A 6,663-nucleotide genomic window follows, 5' to 3' on the forward strand; every position below is an offset into this window, starting at 1 on the left:
ACGTATACTGTCTATAACATTCTATTGGTTGCAAGAATTTTGTATAATAATTTAAATAGAAAAACTTTAAGTTTTGAATGCAGCACTGTGTATCAGTTCATTACATTTTAGTCATTTAGCAGACGCTCTTATCCAGAGCAACTTACAGTTAGTGGATGCATACATGTATTTTTTTATACTGGCCCCCCGTGGGAAACAAACCCACATCCCTGCCAGCCAAACCCTCCCCTAACTTGGACAATGCTGGACCAATTGTGAGCCGCCCATGCGTCTCCCGGTCGGCTGCGACAGAGCCTGGACTCGAACCAGGATCTCTAGTAGCACAGCTAGCACTGCGATGCAGTGCCTTAGACCACTGCGCCACTTGGGAGTCAGTTCATACACCATGTGCCATGGAATCGGTACATTGAAAATCTCTTCCCAAATATTTTGCAGTCTATGTGGCACAGCTGTCAATTTGTTGGTCCTTAAATGAAACTGGTATACTTTTTTTTATTTATCACAATTTTCTTCAGCCAATTTTGGTCTTTAATGCAGGGCCAACAGACAAGTTCCTCACTTTCTTCCCCTTCCACTTGCCTCTTCCATTTTTGCGGTAATGCTGCAATTATTTGGTTGTAGTTTCGAGTAGAGCATACATTTCCATATATTTTTGTTAGCTGCATGTGTGAAATAACTCCACCAGTCCTATTTATGATTGTGTAGCGACCCGCACAGACAGCTGTGTGTTATGTGTTAGGCTAGTAGATGGTTGTGTTGTACCTACCAGTACCCAGTGTTCGCGGGGTCCGACATGTCAATCAACCTGCTATCTGCCAATCACGGGAATGCCTGGAATGTTCTGATGCCGGGCATCCTGGCGGTTGGCGGAGTGGCGTGGAGGGGGGTTGGGCAGGGGGATGGAGCATTGGAAGTTAAGACCAGGTTTAGCCTTTGTTCTCTCTCTTTACGTCTGGGCTTCACAAGAGAAGGTCACGATTGGCTTGTGGGTTATCTTTCATTTATTTGGCGTGGGCTACGGCCAAACAGTAGCCTGTGTAAAGTTTGTTTAATAAACTGTCCATTCGTAAACTCAATCCTCTGTCTGGACAGTTGTTCTTTTATGATCTAGTCAGGTCATTACATTGGTGTCAGAAGTAAAAACGTTGATAAAAGTTAGCCAGCTAGCTAGCTGACTTCTGTGGCTAGCTACCGTAGGTGAGAACGGGGGTTGAAGATGCTTCGAGGGAATCCGAAAGTGAAGGTGGAGGTAGGGGACGATTATGGCCAAGGAGGTGCGTGTGCATGGACGTCGGGGGTTCTGGCTGAGGAGATCGCCAGGGCATCGGAGCCCAGAGGCCGCTTGAGGGAGGACGTTAGAGTGATGGCGGCTGAAGCGGGCATGAGTGCTTCGTCGACTGTGTTTGCGCGGATTCTGGTGGGCGGACCGAAGGGGGTGACGTCGGCCGGCGGGGACGAGGAATCTGGGGCTCAGGATGTAAACAAACATGGCGGCGCCCAGTTCCCGGCTGCGTCCGTATCCGTTAAGACCCCGAAGTATTCCGGTAAGGCGGATTGGGAAGCTTTTCATGCTCAGTTTGAACTGTTAGCTCATTTTAGGGGGTGGTCGGATGAAGATAGGGCAATGCAGTTGGCTTTATGCCTCACGGATGAAGCTCTGACCTGTTTGATATTGATTAGCCCCGAGGACAGACGTGATTATGGTGCTTTAGTGGGAGCACTGAGGAGGCGCTATGGACAGTGTGTACAGCCCGGGCTACTGCGCTCCGAACTGAGTAATAGACGCAGGCAGCCTGGAGAGCCTCTACGGGTGCTAGCTAATGACATTGAGAGCCTCTCTCGGCGGGCATATGCTCACATGCCCCCCTCCGTGCAGAGCGAGCTAGCACGGGACCAGTTCATACAGGCGCTCTCTCCTACGGAGCTGCGCATACAGAACCAGCTGGCTCATCCTGAGTCATTGCAGGTAGCCTTGGAGATGGCTTTGGAGAGGGAGCTGGTGTGGGCTGGGGCTTTGGTGGGGGTGCAGGGAGACAGACCCTCTGTGCGAGCTGGGGGGCAGAGCAGCCCGGAGCCGGAAAAGCCTGCATGGGTGGCTGAAATGACAGAACTCATTCGTGCTGTGTCGCTACAGGCGGCACGAAACACACGCCCTGGTCCCAGGGTCTGCTGGGCTTGTGGCCAGCCAGGCCATCTGCGCCGAGATTGCCCCATGTCCCCCAGAGCTCAGGGAAACGGCTCGGGGTCCGCATAGACCGGGTAGTGCGGACCCCTGGCTTTCTATCCCAACCACCATCTTCTTCAGGAGGAGCCCACCGGCACAGACGGGGAAGCAAGGCTCCACTTCCCCCAGAAGCAGACGAGGGCAAACGGATGGAGCCTGTTGTTGTGGTGGGCCGGACCTGTGTTGGGGACTTTTGTCATGTCCCTGTCACTGTGGAGGGGGGTGCCCTGCTCCGCCCTGGTGGACACTGGGTCCACAGTAACCCTGGTGAGGCCAGATATTGTGCCAGGTTGGACTCAGTGTGAGCCTACAACTGTGCAGCTCCGCACAGTCACAGGTGAGCTGGCACCCATGAAAGGGAAGGGAATAATGACTCTGTCAGTAGGGGGCAGGACTGTGCGTCATCCTGTGTGGGTGGCGGCTGTGCAGGACCCTTGTATCCTGGGGTTGGACTTTCTTAGGAGCACAGGCTGCCAGTTAGACCTAAATAGGGGGACACTGAGCTTCCAGGGAGGGCCGGAGGTCACCATGGCCCCTAATGTCACATTCACTCAACCCAACAAACCCTTTACTCCAACAGTTAAAGCAGCAGAGACTCATGGCTGCCCCCCCTCCCCCACATCTGGGTGTGACTTTTCCCCAGCCCCCCTGTCACCTACGGCGTTGTGTTACATTCCCCCAGCTACCTCCACGACACAGCCCTCTGTGAGCCCGGGGCCGCGCCCCCCAGCCCAGCTACCCCAGATGGGAGGGGAGAGGACACTGTCTGCAGTGAGGGAGATATGGGGGAGGAACTGTGTTGGTCTTGACCCCGAGCAGCAGGAACGGTTGAGGCAGTTGCTGTTTGAATTCAGAGACAGCTTTGCGCTGAGTGAGGAAGAGGTGGGTCAGACTCATCTGGTGCAGCATGAGATCGACACAGGTGATGCTCGACCTATCAAGATGCGTCCCCGCCGTATCCCGCTGGCACGCCAGGAGGCGGCAGACAAGGCTGTGTTGGAGATGCAGCGGGCAGACTTCATTGAGCCCTCAGACAGCCCCTGGGCGGCGCCAGTCGTCATGGTTCCGAAGAAGGGGGGCAAGCTGAGGTTCTGTGCGGACTACAGGCGGCTGAATGAGGTAACCAGGAAGGACTCATACCCCATACCACGTATCGATGAGTCGCTGGACCTGGTTAGGGGGTCCTCCTGGTTCTCCTCACTAGACCTCCGCAGTGGCTACTGGCAGGTGCCCCTCTCCCCAGAGGCCAGAGCCAAAACTGCGTTCTCCACTAACAGAGGACACTGGCAGTTCAAGGTCCTGTGCTTTGGCCTGTGCAACGCTCCAGCTACTTTTGAGCGTTTGATGGACAGGGTGCTGGATGGCATCCCCCGACAGCAGTGTCTGGTATACCTCGATGACATCCTGGCCCATGGGAGCTCCTTCCAGTCAGCCCTGGGGGCGCTACGGTGTGTGCTGGAGAGGGTGGCTGCCGCAGGTCTGAAGCTCCACCCCGAGAAGTGCCACTTCATGAGGAGAGAGGTGTCCTTCTTGGGCCACCGAGTGGGGAAGGAGGGGATCAGCACCATGGAGGACAAGGTAGCGGCTGTCAGAGACTGGCCCACCCCCATCGACCAGCGTCAGCTGAAGAACTTCCTGGGCCTGGCCTCGTACTACAGGAGGTTTGTACAGGGCTTCTCAAGCGTTGCTGCTCCACTGAACCGCCTGCTGCCGAAGGACAAGGCTTTCACTTGGACAGTGGAGTGTGAGGAGGCGTTCAACACCCTCAAACGTGCACTGATCGAGGCCCCCGTGCTCGCCCCCCCTGACCTCACATTGCCCTTTATCCTGGACACAGACGCGAGCAATGTGGGCATGGGTGGGGGTGCTGGCCCAGGTGGGGCCAGAGGGGGAGAGAGCGGTGGCGTACTTCAGCAAAACATTTGACAAACATGAGCGCCGCTACTGTGTCACCCGGCGGGAGCTCTTGGCTGTTGTGGCTTCCGTCAAACACTTCAAGTACTACCTGGGTGGTCTGCCCTTTACTGTAAGGACTGACCACTCTGCTCTCCAGTGGCTCATGTCTTTCAGAGAGCCAGAGGGGCAGGTGGCACGCTGGTTGGAGGAGCTTCAGCCGTATGACTTCACGGTGGTGCACAGGGCAGGGGCACGCCACTCCAATGCCGACGCCATGTCCCGTCGGCCCTGTACTGCAGACGGCTGCCGCCACTGTGAACGGAGAGAGGGACGGGAGAGAGAGCTGTGTGCAGAGGAGGGGGTCTGTGCCACAGTGTGTCGGGCGAACGGGCCTGTCTGCTGTGAGCTGCAGACTGTCGACGTGGCTGAATGGGGGCAGCAGCAGGGACGGGACACAGACCTACAGCCAGTGCTACAGTGGGTAGAGGCGCAGGTGAGGCCACCATGGGAAGAGGTGACAGCGCTCTCACTCGCGACCAAAGGGTTGTGGTCAAAGTTTGAGCGACTGCGGCTGGCTGATGGCGTGTTACAGCGGGCATGGAAGGAGTCAGCTACGGGGAGGAGAGGTGGCAGGTGGTGGTCCCAAAAGCATTGCGGGAGGCTGTGCTCCAGAGTACTCATGGGGGGTGGGGACTGGACACTTTGGGGTCACAAAAACACTGCGCCGCCTCCGTCAGGGCTTTTACTGGGGGCAGCACAAGAGGGATGTGGAAGACTTTTGCCGCCGCTGTGACAACTGCACAGCGAGAAAGGGCCCCCCAGGCCGCTCTCATGCTCAGCTCCAACAGTTCCCAGTGGGGGCTCCCATGGAGAGGGTGGGAGTGGATGTAGTTGGGCCGTTCCCCACCACAGACAGTGGAAACCGCTGGGTGCTCACGGCCATGGACTATTTCACAAAATGGTCCGAGGCCTATGCTCTGCCTGACCAGGAGGCAGAGACCATCGTCGACGCCCTGACAGCGGGGATGTTCAGCAGGTTTGGAGCTGCAGAGTCCATCCACAGCGACCAAGGCAGAAACTTTGAGTCCCGTGTGTTCGCCACCATGTGTGAGAGGCTGGGTATGCACAAGACCCGCACTACTCCTCTCCATCCTCAAAGTGATGGCCTTGTGGAGCGCTTCAACAAAACGCTGTCCAAGACTCCACCTCCTGCACGCCTGCCCTCCTCATGCTGGGGAGAGAGATCCGTACCCCTGCGGAGATGGCGTTTGGTCGGCCCCTGGATAGCCCTCATGTTTCCCCGGGGCCGGAGTATGCCCGGAGACTCCAGGACCACCTGGAGACAGCCCACACCTTCGCCAGAGAGCAGCTGCTGAATGCAGGTGTGAGGCAGAAGAGGAACTATGACGTGCACACCCGGGGAAGGCACTTTGTGGCTGGGGAGCTGGTCTGGGTCTACAGCCCGCTAAGAAAAAAAGGCAGATGCCCCAAGTTGGACAGTCACTGGGTGGGACCCTGCAGTGTCCTGGAGAGGGTAGGGGAGGTTGTTTACCGGGTGCAGCTTCCTCCCAGGGGGAGAAAGGTGACACTGCACCGGGACAGGTTAGCCCCATATAGAGGGGCCTCTTCTCCCCAAACCCCAGGAACCCCCACAATTCCCCTCTCTGGCAATGACATTCTCCAGGCACCCACCCCCAGGTGCCGCAGACAAGGCTCCAGACAGCCCACTCCCCCTGTGTCACCGCGTGGGTCCCCAGAGCCACGGACTGTATTACCCGTTCCCGCTTCCTTGTCCCCCATGTCCTTGCCTTCATCCCCTGGTTCCCAGAGGGACACTCTGCGGCCATCACAGCCACGCAGGCAAAGGAGACCTCCGGGTCGCTTCAGAGACTTTGTTTGTTCCCTCGGGGACGAGGGACTTTGTGGTGGGGGGGCTGTGTAGCGACCCGCACAGACAGCTGTGTGTTATGTGTTAGGCTAGTAGATGGTTGTGTTGTACCTACCAGTACCCAGTGTTCGCGGGGTCCGACATGTCAATCAACCTGCTATCTGCCAATCACGGGAATGCCTGGAATGTTCTGATGCCGGGCATCCTGGCGGTTGGCGGAGTGGCGTGGAGGGGGTTGGGCAGGGGGATGGAGCATTGGAAGTTAAGACCAGGTTTAGCCTTTGTTCTCTCTCTTTACGTCTGGGCTTCACAAGAGAAGGTCACGATTGGCTTGTGGGTTATCTTTCATTTATTTGGCGTGGGCTACGGCCAAACAGTAGCCTGTGTAAAGTTTGTTTAATAAACTGTCCATTCGTAAACTCAATCCTCTGTCTGGACAGTTGTTCTTTTATGATCTAGTCAGGTCATTACATTGGTGTCAGAAGTAAAAACGTTGATAAAAGTTAGCCAGCTAGCTAGCTGACTTCTGTGGCTAGCTACCGTAGGTGAGAACGGGGGTTGAAGATGCTTCGAGGGAATCCGAAAGTGAAGGTGGAGGTAGGGGACGATTATGGCCAAGGAGGTGCGTGTGCATGGACGTCGGGGGTTCTGGCTG

General features: G+C 56.4%; 1 pseudogene; it reads left to right on the top strand.

The window, feature by feature from the left end:
- The first annotated feature begins 1,363 nt into the window (after positions 1-1,363).
- Positions 1,364-5,393, top strand: LOC123493095 (annotated as a pseudogene).
- Positions 5,394-6,663: the final 1,270 nt, after the last annotated feature.

The sequence above is a fragment of the Coregonus clupeaformis genome, chromosome 18 (assembly GCF_020615455.1).
Source record: "Coregonus clupeaformis isolate EN_2021a chromosome 18, ASM2061545v1, whole genome shotgun sequence".
NCBI classification, from domain to species: domain Eukaryota; kingdom Metazoa; phylum Chordata; class Actinopteri; order Salmoniformes; family Salmonidae; genus Coregonus; species Coregonus clupeaformis.